The following is a 22,133-nucleotide window of genomic DNA, read 5'->3' on the forward strand; positions in this document are numbered from 1 at the left end:
CTGGGTTATGGGTCCAGCATGCTTCCATTGCAGTACTCTGCTGCCCATGTAAGTGCAAGAGATCCTGAAGCACTCACTCATCATGGGAAAGTACCAATGTGTTTATTCGTTGGTTGATGGAAGAAACATCTTACAAAAACTCTCCAGATTATTGATTTTTTAATGTTTTTCTAGGAAACGTTCTAGATGTATGCTTATTAGCCTTTGTCAGGATGTACTTTTTGCAAAGTGTCTCTGTGGCGCAATCGGTTAGTGTGTTTGGCTATTAACCAAAAGGTTGGTGGTTCAATCCCACCCAGGGATGTAATTAACTTTGTGATCAGATTTTGGTGATATTTAAGTAGACAAGTCAAAATTTCAAACCTCCTCTTATGGTGTAGGGTACATGGCCTTCTCTGATGTAATCAGAGTTAGATTTGATTCAGTGATTTTATAAAAAACAGCTAGGAAGCACAATTTAGCAGTGGGTTGCAGAGAAAAAAAATATGCTGGCAGAAAAATCCAATCGAGTGATTAAACAGCTCATCATTTTCTGGCTTTATTTTTATGCTAACAAATTTGTTCTCTGAAAAGTGTCCACAAAGCCAAGTCTCTGATTAACACCTTTGTAAGGATGGTTTTTCACCTATTACTAAATTAAACTTGCTTCATTGGAAAGGCAGCAAGATGCATCCTCATTTCAATGTCTACTGAAATAATACAAGTTGACACCAGGAAACATTAACGCCACTGCATCCTTGCTGCTTTCTCATGTGGAAGTCTGTTTAATGTGAAAACAAGGTGATATATTATTAGCACACAGGTAAGGAATTAAGAAAATCTTTATTTAAGGGTGAAGATGTTTCTCACAAAATTGTTGACCCAATGCATCATTGAAATTCAAGCTGGAAAGATGATTTTAATATATCACTTGTACATTTTGTATTGCTCTTCTGGTGACAATGTAGTTTGTTTTTGTCAATTACCATTTTAATAATAGGGTAAAGAAAATTAAGTGGATTTTTGAAAGAAAACAATACTGTCAATATACTATTAAAACAAATTAAAATGGTAAAAGTTATTGTACTTTAAGTAAAAATAAAAGAGACAAAATATCAATCCCAGTTTTGGATTACTTTAATTAACAAAAAAAAATGCATATAGCAGAGGATAGTTTCAATCTGCTTACCTCTGGGTTATGGGCCCAGCATGCTTCCATTGCAGTACTCTGCTGCACATGTAAGTTCAAGAGATCCTGAAGCACTCACTCATCATGGGAAAGTACCAATGTGTTTCTTCGTTGGTTGATGGAAGAAACATCTTACAAAAACTCTCCAGATTATTGACTTTTTAAAGTTTTTCTAGGAAACGTTTTAGATGAATGCTTATTAGCCTTTGTCAGTATGGACTTTTGCAAAGTGTCTCTGTGGCGCAATCAGTTAGTATGTACGGCTATTAACCAAAAGGTTGGTGGTTCAATCCCACCCAGGGACCTAATTGACCTTGTTATCAGATTTTGGTGATCTTTAAGTAGACAAGTCAAAATTTCAAACCCCCTGTTATGGTGTAGGGTACCTGGCCTTCTCTGATGTAATCAGAGTTAGATTTGATTCAGTGATTTTATAAAAACAGCTAGGAAGCACAATTTAGCAGTGGGTTGCAGAGAAAAAAAATATGCTGGCAGAAAAATCCAATTGAGTGATTAAACAGCTCTTTATTTTCTGGCTTTATTTTTATGCTAACAAATTTGTTCTCTGAAAAGTGTCCACAAAGCCAAGTCTCTGATTAACACCTTTGTAAGGATGGTTTTTCACCTATTACTAAATTAAACTTGCTTCATTGGAAAGGCAGCAAGATGCATCCTCATTTCAATGTCTACTGAAATAATACAGGTTGACACCAGGAAACATTAACGCCACTGCATCCTTGCTGCTTTCTCATGTGGAAGTCTGTTTAATGTGAAAACAAGGTGATATCTAATTAGCACACAGGTAAGGAATTAAGAAAATCTTTATTTAAGGGTGAAGGTGTTTCTCACAAAATCGTTGCCCCAATGCATCATTGAAATTCAAGCTGGAAAGATGATTTTAATATATCACTTGTACATTTTGTATTGCTCTTCTGGTGACAATGTAGTTTGTTTTTGTCAATTACCATTTTAATAATAGGGTAAAGAAAATTAAGTGGATTTTTGAAAGAAAACAATACTGTCAATATACTATTAAAACAAATTAAAATGGTAAAAGTTATTGTACTTTAAGTAAAAATAAAAGAGCCAAAATATCAATCCCAGTTTTGGATTACTTTAATTAACAAACAAAAAAATGCATATAGCAGAGGATAGTTTCAATCTGCCTACCTCTGGGTTATGGGCCCAGCATGCTTCCATTGCTGTACTCTGCTGCACATGTAAGTGCAAGAGATCCTGAAGCACTCACTCATCATGGGAAAGTACCAATGTGTTTCTTCATTGGTTGATAGAAGAAACATCTTACAAAAACTCTCCAGATTATTGACTTTTTTAAGTTTTTCTAGGAAACGTTTTAGATGAATGCTTATTAGCATTTGTCAGTATGTACTTTTAGCAAAGTGTCTCTGTGGCGCAATCAGTTAGTGTGTACGGCTATTAACCAAAAGGTTGGTGGTTCAATCCCACCCAGGGACGTAATTGACCTTGTTATCAGATTTTGGTGATCTTTAAGTAGACAAGTCAAATTTCATACCCCCTGTTATGGTGTAGGGTACCTGGCCTTCTCTGATGTAATCAGAGTTAGATTTGATTCAGTGATTTTATAAAAACATCTAGGAAGCACAATTTAGCAGTGGGTTGCAGAGAAAAAGAAATATGCTGGCAAAAAAACCAAATTGCGTGATTAAACAGCTCTTCATTTTCTTGCTTTATTTTTATGCTAACAAATTTGTTCTCTGAAAAGTGTCCACAAAGCCAAGTCTCTGATTAACACCTTTGTAAGGATGGTTTTTCACCTATTACTAAATTAAACTTGCTTCATTGGAAAGGCAGCAAGATGCATCCTCATTTCAATGTCTACTGAAATAATACAAGTTGACACCAGGAAACATTAACGCCACTGCATCCTTGCTGCTTTCTCATGTGGAAGTCTGTTTAATATGAAAACAAGGTGATATCTAATTAGCACACAGGTAAGGAATTAAGAAAATCTTTATTTAAGGGTGAAGATGTTTCTCACAAAATCGTTGCCCCAATGCATCATTGAAATTCAAGCTGGAAAGATGATTTTAATATATCACTTGTACATTTTGTATTGCTCTTCTGGTGACAATGTAGTTTGTTTTTGTCAATTACCATTTTAATAATAGGGTAAAGAAAATGAAGTGGATTTTTGAAAGAAAACAATACTGTCAATATACTATTAAAACAAATTAAAATGGTAAAAGTTATTGTACTTTAAGTAAAAATAAAAGAGACAAAATATCAATCCCAGTTTTGGATTACTTTAATTAACAAAAAAAATGCATATAGCAGAGGATAGTTTCAATCTGCCTACCTCTGGGTTATGGGCCCAGCATGCTTCCATTGCAGTACTCTGCTGCACATGTAAGTGCAAGAGATCCTGAAGCACTCACTCATCATGGGAAAGTACCAATGTGTTTCTTCGTTGGTTGATGGAAGAAACATCTTACAAAAACTCTCCAGATTATTGACTTTTTAAAGTTTTTCTAGGAAACGTTTTAGATGAATGCTTATTAGCCTTTGTCAGTATGGACTTTTGCAAAGTGTCTCTGTGGCGCAATCAGTTAGTATGTACGGCTATTAACCATAAGGTTGGTGGTTCAATCCCACCCAGGGACCTAATTGACCTTGTTATCAGATTTTGGTGATCTTTAAGTAGACAAGTCAAAATTTCAAACTCCCTGTTATGGTGTAGGGTACCTGGCCTTCTCTGATGTAATCAGAGTTAGATTTGATTCAGTGATTTCATAAAAACAGCTAGGAAGCACAATTTAGCAGTGGGTTGCAGAGAAAAAAAATATGCTGGCAGAAAAATCCAATCGAGTGATTAAACAGCTCTTCATTTTCTGGCTTTATTTTTATGCTAACAAATTTGTTCTCTGAAAAGTGTCCACAAAGCCAAGTCTCTGATTAACACCTTTGTAAGGATGGTTTTTCACCTATTACTAAATTAAACTTGCTTCATTGGAAAGGCAGCAAGATGCATCCTCATTTCAATGTCTACTGAAATAATACAGGTTGACACCAGGAAACATTAACGCCACTGCATCCTTGCTGCTTTCTCATGTGGAAGTCTGTTTAATATGAAAACAAGGTGATATCTAATTAGCACACAGGTAAGGAATTAAGAAAATCTTTATTTAAGGGTGAAGATGTTTCTCACAAAATCGTTGCCCCAATGCATCATTGAAATTCAAGCTGGAAAGATGATTTTAATATATCACTTGTACATTTTGTATTGCTCTTCTGGTGACAATGTCGTTTTTTTGTCAATTACCATTTTAATAACAGGGTAAAGAAAATTAAGTGGATTTTTGAAAGAAAACTATACTGTCAATATACTATTAAAACAAATTAAAATGGTAAAAGTTATTGTACTTTAAGTAAAAATAAAAGAGCAAAAATATCAATCCCAGTTTTGATTACTTAAATTAACAAAAAAAATGCATATAGCAAAGGATAGTTTCAATCTGCCTACCTCTGGGTTATGGGTCCAGCATGCTTCCATTGCAGTACTCTGCTGCCCATGTAAGTGCAAGAGATCCTGAAGCACTCACTCATCATGGGAAAGTACCAATGTGTTTATTCGTTGGTTGATGGAAGAAACATCTTACAAAAACTCTCCAGATTATTGATTTTTTAATGTTTTTCTAGGAAACGTTCTAGATGTATGCTTATTAGCCTTTGTCAGTATGTACTTTTTGCAAAGTGTCTCTGTGGCGCAATCGGTTAGTGTGTTTGGCTATTAACCAAAAGGTTGGTGGTTCAATCCCACCCAGGGACGTAATTAACCTTGTGATCAGATTTTGGTGATATTTAAGTAGACAAGTCAAAATTTCAAACCTCCTCTTATGGTGTAGGGTACATGGCCTTCTCTGATGTAATCAGAGTTAGATTTGATTCAGTGATTTTATAAAAAACAGCTAGGAAGCACAATTTAGCAGTGGGTTGCAGAGAAAAAAAATATGCTGGCAGAAAAATCCAATTGAGTGATTAAACAGCTCTTCATTTTCTGGCTTTATTTTTATGCTAACAAATTTGTTCTCTGAAAAGTGTCCACAAAGCCAAGTCTCTGATTAACACCTTTGTAAGGATGGTTTTTCACCTATTACTAAATTAAACTTGCTTCATTGGAAAGGCAGCAAGATGCATCCTCATTTCAATGTCTACTGAAATAATACAAGTTGACACCAGGAAACATTAACGCCACTGCATCCTTGCTGCTTTCTCATGTGGAAGTCTGTTTAATGTGAAAACAAGGTGATATCTAATTAGCACACAGGTAAGGAATTAAGAAAATCTTTATTTAAGGGTGAAGATGTTTCTCACAAAATCGTTGCCCCAATGCATCATTGAAATTCAAGCTGGAAAGATGATTTTAATATATCACTTGTACATTTTGTATTGCTCTTCTGGTGACAATGTAGTTTGTTTTTGTCAATTACCATTTAATAATAGGGTAAAGAAAATTAAGTGGATTTTTGAAAGACAACAATACTGTCAATATACTATTAAAACAAATTAAAATGGTAAAAGTTATTGTACTTTAAGTAAAAATAAAAGAGCCAAAATATCAATCCCAGTTTTGGATTACTTTAATTAACAAAAAAAAAAAGCATACAGCAGAGGATAGTTTCAATCTGCCTACCTCTGGGTTATGGGTCCAGCATGCTTCCATTGCTGTACTCTGCTGCACATGTAAGTGCAAGAGATCCTGAAGCACTCACTCATCACGGGAAAGTACCAATGTGTTTCTTCGTTGGTTGATGGAAGAAACATCTTACAAAAATTCTCCAGATTATTGACTTTTTAAAGTTTTGCTAGGAAACGTTTTAGATGAATGCTTATTAGCCTTTGTCAGTATGGACTTTTGCAAAGTGTCTCTGTGGCGCAATCAGTTAGTATGTACGGCTATTAACCAAAAGGTTGGTGGTTCAATCCCACCCAGGGACCTAATTGACCTTGTTATCAGATTTTGGTGATCTTTAAGTAGACAAGTCAAAATTTCAAACCCCCTGTTATGGTGTAGGGTACTTGGCCTTCTCTGATGTAAACAGAGTTAGATTTGATTCAGTGATTTTATAAAAACATCTAGGAAGCACAATTTAGCAGTGGGTTGCAGAGAAAAAAAATATGCTGGCAGAAAAATCCAATTGAGTGATTAAACAGCTCTTTATTTTCTGGCTTTATTTTTATGCTAACAAATTTGTTCTCTGAAAAGTGTCCACAAAGCCAAGTCTCTGATTAACACCTTTGTAAGGATGGTTTTTCACCTATTACTAAATTAAACTTGCTTCATTGGAAAGGCAGCAAGATGCATCCTCATTTCAATGTCTACTGAAATAATACAGGTTGACACCAGGAAACATTAACGCCACTGCATCCTTGCTGCTTTCTCATGTGGAAGTCTGTTTAATATGAAAACAAGGTGATATCTAATTAGCACACAGGTAAGGAATTAAGAAAATCTTTATTTAAGGGTGAAGATGTTTCTCACAAAATCGTTGCCCCAATGCATCATTGAAATTCAAGCTGGAAAGATGATTTTAATATATCACTTGTACATTTTGTATTGCTCTTCTGGTGACAATGTAGTTTGTTTTTGTCAATTACCATTTTAATAATAGGGTAAAGAAAATGAAGTGGATTTTTGAAAGAAAACAATACTGTCAATATACTATTAAAACAAATTAAAATGGTAAAAGTTATTGTACTTTAAGTAAAAATAAAAGAGACAAAATATCAATCCCAGTTTTGGATTACTTTAATTAACAAAAAAAAAATGCATATAGCAGAGGATAGTTTCAATCTGCTTACCTCTGGGTTATGGGCCCAGCATGCTTCCATTGCAGTACTCTGCTGCACATGTAAGTTCAAGAGATCCTGAAGCACTCACTCATCATGGGAAAGTACCAATGTGTTTCTTCGTTGGTTGATGGAAGAAACATCTTACAAAAACTCTCCAGATTATTGACTTTTTAAAGTTTTTCTAGGAAACGTTTTAGATGAATGCTTATTAGCCTTTGTCAGTATGGACTTTTGCAAAGTGTCTCTGTGGCGCAATCAGTTAGTATGTACGGCTATTAACCAAAAGGTTGGTGGTTCAATCCCACCCAGGGACCTAATTGACCTTGTTATCAGATTTTGGTGATCTTTAAGTAGACAAGTCAAAATTTCAAACCCCCTGTTATGGTGTAGGGTACCTGGCCTTCTCTGATGTAATCAGAGTTAGATTTGATTCAGTGATTTTATAAAAACAGCTAGGAAGCACAATTTAGCAGTGGGTTGCAGAGAAAAAAAATATGCTGGCAGAAAAATCCAATTGAGTGATTAAACAGCTCTTTATTTTCTGGCTTTATTTTTATGCTAACAAATTTGTTCTCTGAAAAGTGTCCACAAAGCCAAGTCTCTGATTAACACCTTTGTAAGGATGGTTTTTCACCTATTACTAAATTAAACTTGCTTCATTGGAAAGGCAGCAAGATGCATCCTCATTTCAATGTTTACTGAAATAATACAGGTTGACACCAGGAAACATTAACGCCACTGCATCCTTGCTGCTTTCTCATGTGGAAGTCTGTTTAATGTGAAAACAAGGTGATATCTAATTAGCACACAGGTAAGGAATTAAGAAAATCTTTATTTAAGGGTGAAGGTGTTTCTCACAAAATCGTTGCCCCAATGCATCATTGAAATTCAAGCTGGAAAGATGATTTTAATATATCACTTGTACATTTTGTATTGCTCTTCTGGTGACAATGTAGTTTGTTTTTGTCAATTACCATTTTAATAATAGGGTAAAGAAAATTAAGTGGATTTTTGAAAGAAAACAATACTGTCAATATACTATTAAAACAAATTAAAATGGTAAAAGTTATTGTACTTTAAGTAAAAATAAAAGAGCCAAAATATCAATCCCAGTTTTGGATTACTTTAATTAACAAACAAAAAAATGCATATAGCAGAGGATAGTTTCAATCTGCCTACCTCTGGGTTATGGGCCCAGCATGCTTCCATTGCTGTACTCTGCTGCCCATGTAAGTGCAAGAGATCCTGAAGCACTCACTCATCATGGGAAAGTACCAATGTGTTTCTTCGTTGGTTGATAGAAGAAACATCTTACAAAAACTCTCCAGATTATTGACTTTTTTAAGTTTTTCTAGGAAACGTTTTAGATGAATGCTTATTAGCATTTGTCAGTATGTACTTTTAGCAAAGTGTCTCTGTGGCGCAATCAGTTAGTGTGTACGGCTATTAACCAAAAGGTTGGTGGTTCAATCCCACCCAGGGACGTAATTGACCTTGTTATCAGATTTTGGTGATCTTTAAGTAGACAAGTTAAATTTCATACCCCCTGTTATGGTGTAGGGTACCTGGCCTTCTCTGATGTAATCAGAGTTAGATTTGATTCAGTGATTTTATAAAAACATCTAGGAAGCACAATTTAGCAGTGGGTTGCAGAGAAAAAGAAATATGCTGGCAAAAAAACCAAATTGCGTGATTAAACAGCTCTTCATTTTCTGGCTTTATTTTTATGCTAACAAATTTGTTCTCTGAAAAGTGTCCACAAAGCCAAGTCTCTGATTAACACCTTTGTAGGGATGGTTTTTCACCTATTACTAAATTAAACTTGCTTCATTGGAAAGGCAGCAAGATGTATCCTCATTTCAATGTCTACAGAAATAATACAGGTTGACACCAGGAAACATTAATGCCACTGCACCCTTGCTGCTTTCTCATGTGGAAGTCTGTTTAATGTGAAAACAAGGTGATATCTAATTAGCACACAGGTAAGGAATTAAGAAAATCTTTATTTAAGGGTGAAGATGTTTCTCACAAAATCGTTGCCCCAATGCATCATTGAAATTCAAGCTGGAAAGATGATTTTAATATATCACTTGTACATTTTGTATTGCTCTTCTGGTGACAATGTAGTTTGTTTTTGTCAATTACCATTTTAATAATAGGGTAAAGAAAATGAAGTGGATTTTTGAAAGAAAACAATACTGTCAATATACTATTAAAACAAATTAAAATGGTAAAAGTTATTGTACTTTAAGTAAAAATAAAATAGACAAAATATCAATCCCAGTTTTGGATTACTTTAATTAACAAAAAAAAATGCATATAGCAGAGGATAGTTTCAATCTGCCTACCTCTGGGTTATGGGCCCAGCATGCTTCCATTGTAGTACTCTGCTGCACATGTAAGTGCAAGAGATCCTGAAGCACTCACTCATCATGGGAAAGTACCAATGTGTTTCTTCGTTGGTTGATGGAAGAAACATCTTACAAAAACTCTCCAGATTATTGACTTTTTAAAGTTTTTCTAGGAAACGTTTTAGATGAATGCTTATTAGCCTTTGTCAGTATGGACTTTTGCAAAGTGTTTCTGTGGCGCAATCAGTTAGTATGTACGGCTATTAACCATAAGGTTGGTGGTTCAATCCCACCCAGGGACCTAATTGACCTTGTTATCAGATTTTGGTGATCTTTAAGTAGACAAGTCAAAATTTCAAACCCCCTGTTATGGTGTAGGGTACCTGGCCTTCTCTGATGTAATCAGAGTTAGATTTGATTCAGTGATTTTATAAAAACAGCTAGGAAGCACAATTTAGCAGTGGGTTGCAGAGAAAAAAAATATGCTGGCAGAAAAATCCAATTGAGTGATTAAATAGCTCTTCATTTTCTGGCTTTATTTTTATGCTAACAAATTTGTTCTCTGAAAAGTGTCCACAAAGCCAAGTCTCTGATTAACACCTTTGTAAGGATGGTTTTTCACCTATTACTAAATTAAACTTGCTTCATTGGAAAGGCAGCAAGATGCATCCTCATTTCAATGTCTACTGAAATAATACAGGTTGACACCAGGAAACATTAACGCCACTGCATCCTTGCTGCTTTCTCATGTGGAAGTCTGTTTAATATGAAAACAAGGTGATATCTAATTAGCACACAGGTAAGGAATTAAGAAAATCTTTATTTAAGGGTGAAGGTGTTTCTCACAAAATCGTTGCCCCAATGCATCATTGAAATTCAAGCTGGAAAGATGATTTTAATATATCACTTGTACATTTTGTATTGCTCTTCTGGTGACAATGTAGTTTGTTTTTGTCAATTACCATTTTAATAATAGGGTAAAGAAAATGAAGTGGATTTTTGAAAGAAAACAATACTGTCAATATACTATTAAAACAAATTAAAATGGTAAAAGTTATTGTACTTTAAGTAAAAATAAAAGAGACAAAATATCAATCCCAGTTTTGGATTACTTTAATTAACAAAAAAAAAATGCATATAGCAGAGGATAGTTTCAATCTGCTTACCTCTGGGTTATGGGCCCAGCATGCTTCCATTGCAGTACTCTGCTGCACATGTAAGTTCAAGAGATCCTGAAGCACTCACTCATCATGGGAAAGTACCAATGTGTTTCTTCGTTGGTTGATGGAAGAAACATCTTACAAAAACTCTCCAGATTATTGACTTTTTAAAGTTTTTCTAGGAAACGTTTTAGATGAATGCTTATTAGCCTTTGTCAGTATGGACTTTTGTAAAGTGTCTCTGTGGCGCAATCAGTTAGTATGTAAGGCTATTAACCAAAAGGTTGGTGGTTCAATCCCACCCAGGGACCTAATTGACCTTGTTATCAGATTTTGGTGATCTTTAAGTAGACAAGTCAAAATTTCAAACCCCCTGTTATGGTGTAGGGTACCTGGCCTTCTCTGATGTAATCAGAGTTAGATTTGATTCAGTGATTTTATAAAAACAGCTAGGAAGCACAATTTAGCAGTGGGTTGCAGAGAAAAAAAATATGCTGGCAGAAAAATCCAATTGAGTGATTAAACAGCTCTTTATTTTCTGGCTTTATTTTTATGCTAACAAATTTGTTCTCTGAAAAGTGTCCACAAAGCCAAGTCTCTGATTAACACCTTTGTAAGGATGGTTTTTCACCTATTACTAAATTAAACTTGCTTCATTGGAAAGGCAGCAAGATGCATCCTCATTTCAATGTCTACTGAAATAATACAAGTTGACACCAGGAAACATTAACGCCACTGCATCCTTGCTGCTTTCTCATGTGGAAGTCTGTTTAATATGAAAACAAGGTGATATCTAATTAGCACACAGGTAAGGAATTAAGAAAATCTTTATTTAAGGGTGAAGGTGTTTCTCACAAAATCGTTGCCCCAATGCATCATTGAAATTCAAGATGGAAAGATGATTTTAATATATCACTTGTACATTTTGTATTGCTCTTCTGGTGACAATGTAGTTTGTTTTTGTCAATTACCATTTTAATAATAGGGTAAAGAAAATGAAGTGGATTTTTGAAAGAAAACAATACTGTCAATATACTATTAAAACAAATTAAAATGGTAAAAGTTATTGTACTTTAAGTAAAAATAAAAGAGCCAAAATATCAATCCCAGTTTTGGATTACTTAAATTAACAAAAAAAAAATGCATATAGCAGAGGATAGTTTCAATCTGCTTACCTCTGGGTTATGGGCCCAGCATGCTTCCATTGCAGTACTCTGCTGCACATGTAAGTTCAAGAGATCCTGAAGCACTCACTCATCATGGGAAAGTACCAATGTGTTTCTTCGTTGGTTGATAGAAGAAACATCTTACAAAAACTCTCCAGATTATTGACTTTTTTAAGTTTTTCTAGGAAACGTTTTAGATGAATGCTTATTAGCATTTGTCAGTATGTACTTTTAGCAAAGTGTCTCTGTGGCGCAATCAGTTAGTGTGTACGGCTATTAACCAAAAGGTTGGTGGTTCAATCCCACCCAGGGACGTAATTGACCTTGTTATCAGATTTTGGTGATCTTTAAGTAGACAAGTCAAATTTCATACCCCCTGTTATGGTGTAGGGTACCTGGCCTTCTCTGATGTAATCAGAGTTAGATTTGATTCAGTGATTTTATAAAAAACAGCTAGGAAGCACAATTTTACAGTGGGTTGCAGAGAAAAAAAATATGCTGGCAGAAAAATCCAATTGAGTGATTAAACAGCTCTTCATTTTCTGGCTTTATTTTTATGCTAACAAATTTGTTCTCTGAAAAGTGTCCACAAAGCCAAGTCTCTGATTAACACCTTTGTAAGGATGGTTTTTCACCTATTACTAAATTAAACTTGCTTCATTGGAAAGGCAGCAAGATGCATCCTCATTTCAATGTCTACTGAAATAATACAGGTTGACACCAGGAAACATTAACGCCACTGCATCCTTGCTGCTTTCTCGTGTGGAAGTCTGTTTAATGTGAAAACAAGGTGATATCTAATTAGCACACAGGTAAGGAATTACGAAAATCTTTATTTAAGGGTGAAGATGTTTCTCACAAAATTGTTGCCCCAATGCATCATTGAAATTCAAGCTGGAAAGATGATTTTAATATATCACTTGTACATTTTGTATTGCTCTTCTGGTGACAATGTAGTTTTTTTGTCAATTACCATTTTAATAACAGGGTAAAGAAAATTAAGTGGATTTTTGAAAGAAAACTATACTGTCAATATACTATTAAAACAAATTAAAATGGTAAAAGTTATTGTACTTTAAGTAAAAATAAAAGAGCAAAAATATCAATCCCAGTTTTGATTACTTAAATTAACAAAAAAAATGCATATAGCAAAGGATAGTTTCAATCTGCCTACCTCTGGGTTATGGGTCCAGCATGCTTCCATTGCAGTACTCTGCTGCCCATGTAAGTGCAAGAGATCCTGAAGCACTCACTCATCATGGGAAAGTACCAATGTGTTTATTCGTTGGTTGATGGAAGAAACATCTTACAAAAACTCTCCAGATTATTGATTTTTTAATGTTTTTCTAGGAAACGTTCTAGATGTATGCTTATTAGCCTTTGTCAGGATGTACTTTTTGCAAAGTGTCTCTGTGGCGCAATCGGTTAGTGTGTTTGGCTATTAACCAAAAGGTTGGTGGTTCAATCCCACCCAGGGATGTAATTAACCTTGTGATCAGATTTTGGTGATATTTAAGTAGACAAGTCAAAATTTCAAACCTCCTCTTATGGTGTAGGGTACATGGCCTTCTCTGATGTAATCAGAGTTAGATTTGATTCAGTGATTTTATAAAAAACAGCTAGGAAGCACAATTTAGCAGTGGGTTGCAGAGAAAAAAAATATGCTGGCAGAAAAATCCAATCGAGTGATTAAACAGCTCATCATTTTCTGGCTTTATTTTTATGCTAACAAATTTGTTCTCTGAAAAGTGTCCACAAAGCCAAGTCTCTGATTAACACCTTTGTAAGGATGGTTTTTCACCTATTACTAAATTAAACTTGCTTCATTGGAAAGGCAGCAAGATGCATCCTCATTTCAATGTCTACTGAAATAATACAAGTTGACACCAGGAAACATTAACGCCACTGCATCCTTGCTGCTTTCTCATGTGGAAGTCTGTTTAATGTGAAAACAAGGTGATATATAATTAGCACACAGGTAAGGAATTAAGAAAATCTTTATTTAAGGGTGAAGATGTTTCTCACAAAATTGTTGACCCAATGCATCATTGAAATTCAAGCTGGAAAGATGATTTTAATATATCACTTGTACATTTTGTATTGCTCTTCTGGTGACAATGTAGTTTGTTTTTGTCAATTACCATTTTAATAATAGGGTAAAGAAAATTAAGTGGATTTTTGAAAGAAAACAATACTGTCAATATACTATTAAAACAAATTAAAATGGTAAAAGTTATTGTACTTTAAGTAAAAATAAAAGAGACAAAATATCAATCCCAGTTTTGGATTACTTTAATTAACAAAAAAAAATGCATATAGCAGAGGATAGTTTCAATCTGCTTACCTCTGGGTTATGGGCCCAGCATGCTTCCATTGCAGTACTCTGCTGCACATGTAAGTTCAAGAGATCCTGAAGCACTCACTCATCATGGGAAAGTACCAATGTGTTTCTTCGTTGGTTGATGGAAGAAACATCTTACAAAAACTCTCCAGATTATTGACTTTTTAAAGTTTTTCTAGGAAACGTTTTAGATGAATGCTTATTAGCCTTTGTCAGTATGGACTTTTGCAAAGTGTCTCTGTGGCGCAATCAGTTAGTATGTACGGCTATTAACCAAAAGGTTGGTGGTTCAATCCCACCCAGGGACCTAATTGACCTTGTTATCAGATTTTGGTGATCTTTAAGTAGACAAGTCAAAATTTCAAACCCCCTGTTATGGTGTAGGGTACCTGGCCTTCTCTGATGTAATCAGAGTTAGATTTGATTCAGTGATTTTATAAAAACAGCTAGGAAGCACAATTTAGCAGTGGGTTGCAGAGAAAAAAAATATGCTGGCAGAAAAATCCAATTGAGTGATTAAACAGCTCTTTATTTTCTGGCTTTATTTTTATGCTAACAAATTTGTTCTCTGAAAAGTGTCCACAAAGCCAAGTCTCTGATTAACACCTTTGTAAGGATGGTTTTTCACCTATTACTAAATTAAACTTGCTTCATTGGAAAGGCAGCAAGATGCATCCTCATTTCAATGTCTACTGAAATAATACAGGTTGACACCAGGAAACATTAACGCCACTGCATCCTTGCTGCTTTCTCATGTGGAAGTCTGTTTAATGTGAAAACAAGGTGATATCTAATTAGCACACAGGTAAGGAATTAAGAAAATCTTTATTTAAGGGTGAAGGTGTTTCTCACAAAATCGTTGCCCCAATGCATCATTGAAATTCAAGCTGGAAAGATGATTTTAATATATCACTTGTACATTTTGTATTGCTCTTCTGGTGACAATGTAGTTTGTTTTTGTCAATTACCATTTTAATAATAGGGTAAAGAAAATTAAGTGGATTTTTGAAAGAAAACAATACTGTCAATATACTATTAAAACAAATTAAAATGGTAAAAGTTATTGTACTTTAAGTAAAAATAAAAGAGCCAAAATATCAATCCCAGTTTTGGATTACTTTAATTAACAAACAAAAAAATGCATATAGCAGAGGATAGTTTCAATCTGCCTACCTCTGGGTTATGGGCCCAGCATGCTTCCATTGCTGTACTCTGCTGCACATGTAAGTGCAAGAGATCCTGAAGCACTCACTCATCATGGGAAAGTACCAATGTGTTTCTTCGTTGGTTGATAGAAGAAACATCTTACAAAAACTCTCCAGATTATTGACTTTTTTAAGTTTTTCTAGGAAACGTTTTAGATGAATGCTTATTAGCATTTGTCAGTATGTACTTTTAGCAAAGTGTCTCTGTGGCGCAATCAGTTAGTGTGTACGGCTATTAACCAAAAGGTTGGTGGTTCAATCCCACCCAGGGACGTAATTGACCTTGTTATCAGATTTTGGTGATCTTTAAGTAGACAAGTCAAATTTCATACCCCCTGTTATGGTGTAGGGTACCTGGCCTTCTCTGATGTAATCAGAGTTAGATTTGATTCAGTGATTTTATAAAAACATCTAGGAAGCACAATTTAGCAGTGGGTTGCAGAGAAAAAGAAATATGCTGGCAAAAAAACAAAATTGCGTGATTAAACAGCTCTTCATTTTCTGGCTTTATTTTTATGCTAACAAATTTGTTCTCTGAAAAGTGTCCACAAAGCCAAGTCTCTGATTAACACCTTTGTAAGGATGGTTTTTCACCTATTACTAAATTAAACTTGCTTCATTGGAAAGGCAGCAAGATGCATCCTCATTTCAATGTCTACTGAAATAATACAAGTTGACACCAGGAAACATTAACGCCACTGCATCCTTGCTGCTTTCTCATGTGGAAGTCTGTTTAATATGAAAACAAGGTGATATCTAATTAGCACACAGGTAAGGAATTAAGAAAATCTTTATTTAAGGGTGAAGATGTTTCTCACAAAATCGTTGCCCCAATGCATCATTGAAATTCAAGCTGGAAAGATGATTTTAATATATCACTTGTACATTTTGTATTGCTCTTCTGGTGACAATGTAGTTTGTTTTTGTCAATTACCATTTTAATAATAGGGTAAAGAAAATGAAGTGGATTTTTGAAAGAAAACAATACTGTCAATATACTATTAAAACAAATTAAAATGGTAAAAGTTATTGTACTTTAAGTAAAAATAAAAGAGACAAAATATCAATCCCAGTTTTGGATTACTTTAATTAACAAAAAAAATGCATATAGCAGAGGATAGTTTCAATCTGCCTACCTCTGGGTTATGGGCCCAGCATGCTTCCATTGCAGTACTCTGCTGCACATGTAAGTGCAAGAGATCCTGAAGCACTCACTCATCATGGGAAAGTACCAATGTGTTTCTTCGTTGGTTGATGGAAGAAACATCTTACAAAAACTCTCCAGATTATTGACTTTTTAAAGTTTTTCTAGGAAACGTTTTAGATGAATGCTTATTAGCCTTTGTCAGTATGGACTTTTGCAAAGTGTCTCTGTGGCGCAATCAGTTAGTTTGTACGGCTATTAACCATAAGGTTGGTGGTTCAATCCCACCCAGGGACCTAATTGACCTTGTTATCAGATTTTGGTGATCTTTAAGTAGACAAGTCAAAATTTCAAACTCCCTGTTATGGTGTAGGGTACCTGGCCTTCTCTGATGTAATCAGAGTTAGATTTGATTCAGTGATTTCATAAAAACAGCTAGGAAGCACAATTTAGCAGTGGGTTGCAGAGAAAAAAAATATGCTGGCAGAAAAATCCAATCGAGTGATTAAACAGCTCTTCATTTTCTGGCTTTATTTTTATGCTAACAAATTTGTTCTCTGAAAAGTGTCCACAAAGCCAAGTCTCTGATTAACACCTTTGTAAGGATGGTTTTTCACCTATTACTAAATTAAACTTGCTTCATTGGAAAGGCAGCAAGATGCATCCTCATTTCAATGTCTACTGAAATAATACAAGTTGACACCAGGAAACATTAACGCCACTGCATCCTTGCTGCTTTCTCATGTGGAAGTCTGTTTAATGTGAAAACAAGGTGATATATAATTAGCACACAGGTAAGGAATAAAGAAAATCTTTATTTAAGGGTGAAGATGTTTCTCACAAAATTGTTGACCCAATGCATCATTGAAATTCAAGCTGGAAAGATGATTTTAATATATCACTTGTACATTTTGTATTGCTCTTCTGGTGACAATGTAGTTTGTTTTTGTCAATTACCATTTTAATAATAGGGTAAAGAAAATGAAGTGGATTTTTGAAAGAAAACAATACTGTCAATATACTATTAAAACAAATTAAAATGGTAAAAGTTATTGTACTTTAAGTAAAAATAAAAGAGACAACATATCAATCCCAGTTTTGGATTACTTTAATTAACAAAAAAAAATGCATATAGCAGAGGATAGTTTCAATCTGCTTACCTCTGGGTTATGGGTCCAGCATGCTTCCATTGCAGTACTCTGCTGCACATGTAAGTGCAAGAGATCCTGAAGCACTCACTCATCATGGGAAAGTACCAATGTGTTTATTCATTGGTTGATGGAAGAAACATCTTACAAAAACTCTCCAGATTATTGATTTTTTAATGTTTTTCTAGGAAACGTTCTAGATGTATGCTTATTAGCCTTTGTCAGTATGTACTGTTTGCAAAGTGTCTCGGTGGCGCAATCGGTTAGTGTGTTCGGCTATTAACCAAAAGTTTGGTGGTTCAATCCCACACAGGGACATAATTGACCTTGTGATCACATTTTGGTGATATTTAAGTAGACAAGTCAAAATTTCAAACCCCCTCTTATTGTGTAGGGTACCTGGCCTTCTCTGATGTAATCAGAGTTAGATTTGATTCAGTGATTTTATAAAAAACAGCTAGGAAGCACAATTTAGCAGTGGGTTGCAGAGAAAAAAAATATGCTGGCAGAAAAATCCAATTGAGTGATTAAACAGCTCTTCATTTTCTGGCTTTATTTTTATGCTAACAAATTTGTTCTCTGAAAAGTGTCCACAAAGCCAAGTCTCTGATTAACACCTTTGTAAGGATGGTTTTTCACCTATTACTAAATTAAACTTGCTTCATTGGAAAGGCAGCAAGATGCATCCTCATTTCAATGTCTACTGAAATAATACAGGTTGACACCAGGAAACATTAACGCCACTGCATCCTTGCTGCTTTCTCGTGTGGAAGTCTGTTTAATGTGAAAACAAGGTGATATCTAATTAGCACACAGGTAAGGAATTACGAAAATCTTTATTTAAGGGTGAAGATGTTTCTCACAAAATTGTTGCCCCAATGCATCATTGAAATTCAAGCTGGAAAGATGATTTTAATATATCACTTGTACATTTTGTATTGCTCTTCTGGTGACAATGTAGTTTTTTTGTCAATTACCATTTTAATAACAGGGTAAAGAAAATTAAGTGGATTTTTGAAAGAAAACTATACTGTCAATATACTATTAAAACAAATTAAAATGGTAAAAGTTATTGTACTTTAAGTAAAAATAAAAGAGCAAAAATATCAATCCCAGTTTTGATTACTTAAATTAACAAAAAAAATGCATATAGCAAAGGATAGTTTCAATCTGCCTACCTCTGGGTTATGGGTCCAGCATGCTTCCATTGCAGTACTCTGCTGCCCATGTAAGTGCAAGAGATCCTGAAGCACTCACTCATCATGGGAAAGTACCAATGTGTTTATTCGTTGGTTGATGGAAGAAACATCTTACAAAAACTCTCCAGATTATTGATTTTTTAATGTTTTTCTAGGAAACGTTCTAGATGTATGCTTATTAGCCTTTGTCAGGATGTACTTTTTGCAAAGTGTCTCTGTGGCGCAATCGGTTAGTGTGTTTGGCTATTAACCAAAAGGTTGGTGGTTCAATCCCACCAAGGGATGTAATTAACCTTGTGATCAGATTTTGGTGATATTTAAGTAGACAAGTCAAAATTTCAAACCTCCTCTTATGGTGTAGGGTACATGGCCTTCTCTGATGTAATCAGAGTTAGATTTGATTCAGTGATTTTATAAAAAACAGCTAGGAAGCACAATTTAGCAGTGGGTTGCAGAGAAAAAAAATATGCTGGCAGAAAAATCCAATCGAGTGATTAAACAGCTCATCATTTTCTGGCTTTATTTTTATGCTAACAAATTTGTTCTCTGAAAAGTGTCCACAAAGCCAAGTCTCTGATTAACACCTTTGTAAGGATGGTTTTTCACCTATTACTAAATTAAACTTGCTTCATTGGAAAGGCAGCAAGATGCATCCTCATTTCAATGTCTACTGAAATAATACAAGTTGACACCAGGAAACATTAACGCCACTGCATCCTTGCTGCTTTCTCATGTGGAAGTCTGTTTAATGTGAAAACAAGGTGATATATAATTAGCACACAGGTAAGGAATTAAGAAAATCTTTATTTAAGGGTGAAGATGTTTCTCACAAAATTGTTGACCCAATGCATCATTGAAATTCAAGCTGGAAAGATGATTTTAATATATCACTTGTACATTTTGTATTGCTCTTCTGGTGACAATGTAGTTTGTTTTTGTCAATTACCATTTTAATAATAGGGTAAAGAAAATGAAGTGGATTTTTGAAAGAAAACAATACTGTCAATATACTATTAAAACAAATTAAAATGGTAAAAGTTATTGTACTTTAAGTAAAAATAAAAGAGACAAAATATCAATCCCAGTTTTGGATTACTTTAATTAACAAAAAAAAAATGCATATAGCAGAGGATAGTTTCAATCTGCTTACCTCTGGGTTATGGGCCCAGCATGCTTCCATTGCAGTACTCTGCTGCACATGTAAGTTCAAGAGATCCTGAAGCACTCACTCATCATGGGAAAGTACCAATGTGTTTCTTCGTTGGTTGATGGAAGAAACATCTTACAAAAACTCTCCAGATTATTGACTTTTTAAAGTTTTTCTAGGAAACGTTTTAGATGAATGCTTATTAGCCTTTGTCAGTATGGACTTTTGCAAAGTGTCTCTGTGGCGCAATCAGTTAGTATGTACGGCTATTAACCAAAAGGTTGGTGGTTCAATCCCACCCAGGGACCTAATTGACCTTGTTATCAGATTTTGGTGATCTTTAAGTAGACAAGTCAAAATTTCAAACCCCCTGTTATGGTGTAGGGTACCTGGCCTTCTCTGATGTAATCAGAGTTAGATTTGATTCAGTGATTTTATAAAAACAGCTAGGAAGCACAATTTAGCAGTGGGTTGCAGAGAAAAAAAATATGCTGGCAGAAAAATCCAATTGAGTGATTAAACAGCTCTTTATTTTCTGGCTTTATTTTTATGCTAACAAATTTGTTCTCTGAAAAGTGTCCACAAAGCCAAGTCTCTGATTAACGCCTTTGTAAGGATGGTTTTTCACCTATTACTAAATTAAACTTGCTTCATTGGAAAGGCAGCAAGATGCATCCTCATTTCAATGTCTACTGAAATAATACAGGTTGACACCAGGAAACATTAACGCCACTGCATCCTTGCTGCTTTCTCATGTGGAAGTCTGTTTAATGTGAAAACAAGGTGATATCTAATTAGCACACAGGTAAGGAATTAAGAAAATCTTTATTTAAGGGTGAAGGTGTTTCTCACAAAATCGTTGCCCCAATGCATCATTGAAATTCAAGCTGGAAAGATGATTTTAATATATCACTTGTACATTTTGTATTGCTCTTCTGGTGACAATGTAGTTTGTTTTTGTCAATTACCATTTTAATAATAGGGTAAAGAAAATTAAGTGGATTTTTGAAAGAAAACAATACTGTCAATATACTATTAAAACAAATTAAAATGGTAAAAGTTATTGTACTTTAAGTAAAAATAAAAGAGACAAAATATCAATCCCAGTTTTGGATTACTTTAATTAACAAAAAAAATGCATATAGCAGAGGATAGTTTCAATCTGCCTACCTCTGGGTTATGGGCCCAGCATGCTTCCATTGCAGTACTCTGCTGCACATGTAAGTGCAAGAGATCCTGAAGCACTCACTCATCATGGGAAAGTACCAATGTGTTTCTTCGTTGGTTGATGGAAGAAACATCTTACAAAAACTCTCCAGATTATTGACTTTTTAAAGTTTTTCTAGGAAACGTTTTAGATGAATGCTTATTAGCCTTTGTCAGTATGGACTTTTGCAAAGTGTCTCTGTGGCGCAATCAGTTAGTTTGTACGGCTATTAACCATAAGGTTGGTGGTTCAATCCCACCCAGGGACCTAATTGACCTTGTTATCAGATTTTGGTGATCTTTAAGTAGACAAGTCAAAATTTCAAACTCCCTGTTATGGTGTAGGGTACCTGGCCTTCTCTGATGTAATCAGAGTTAGATTTGATTCAGTGATTTCATAAAAACAGCTAGGAAGCACAATTTAGCAGTGGGTTGCAGAGAAAAAAAATATGCTGGCAGAAAAATCCAATCGAGTGATTAAACAGCTCTTCATTTTCTGGCTTTATTTTTATGCTAACAAATTTGTTCTCTGAAAAGTGTCCACAAAGCCAAGTCTCTGATTAACACCTTTGTAAGGATGGTTTTTCACCTATTACTAAATTAAACTTGCTTCATTGGAAAGGCAGCAAGATGCATCCTCATTTCAATGTCTACTGAAATAATACAGGTTGACACCAGGAAACATTAACGCCACTGCATCCTTGCTGCTTTCTCATGTGGAAGTCTGTTTAATATGAAAACAAGGTGATATCTAATTAGCACACAGGTAAGGAATTAAGAAAATCTTTATTTAAGGGTGAAGATGTTTCTCACAAAATCGTTGCCCCAATGCATCATTGAAATTCAAGCTGGAAAGATGATTTTAATATATCACTTGTACATTTTGTATTGCTCTTCTGGTGACAATGTAGTTTGTTTTTGTCAATTACCATTTTAATAATAGGGTAAAGAAAATGAAGTGGATTTTTGAAAGAAAACAATACTGTCAATATACTATTAAAACAAATTAAAATGGTAAAAGTTATTGTACTTTAAGTAAAAATAAAAGAGACAAAATATCAATCCC

At 34.7% G+C, this 22,133-nt stretch overlaps 3 non-coding genes across 3 annotated transcripts; all 3 read left to right on the top strand.

Moving 5' to 3' along the window:
- Positions 1 to 230: 230 nt before the first annotated feature.
- On the top strand, positions 231 to 304 carry TRNAN-AUU (transfer RNA asparagine (anticodon AUU)). Its single transcript has one exon. It is a non-coding gene; the product is annotated as a tRNA-Asn (tRNA).
- A 4,598-nt stretch (positions 305 to 4,902) lies between these two features.
- TRNAN-AUU (transfer RNA asparagine (anticodon AUU)) lies at positions 4,903 to 4,976 on the top strand. Its single transcript has one exon. It is a non-coding gene; the product is annotated as a tRNA-Asn (tRNA).
- An 8,107-nt stretch (positions 4,977 to 13,083) lies between these two features.
- TRNAN-AUU (transfer RNA asparagine (anticodon AUU)) lies at positions 13,084 to 13,157 on the top strand. The gene has a single exon. It is a non-coding gene; the product is annotated as a tRNA-Asn (tRNA).
- Positions 13,158 to 22,133: the final 8,976 nt, after the last annotated feature.

The sequence above is a fragment of the Pseudophryne corroboree genome, unplaced genomic scaffold (assembly GCF_028390025.1).
Source record: "Pseudophryne corroboree isolate aPseCor3 unplaced genomic scaffold, aPseCor3.hap2 scaffold_647, whole genome shotgun sequence".
Classification (NCBI taxonomy): Eukaryota; Metazoa; Chordata; class Amphibia; order Anura; family Myobatrachidae; genus Pseudophryne; species Pseudophryne corroboree.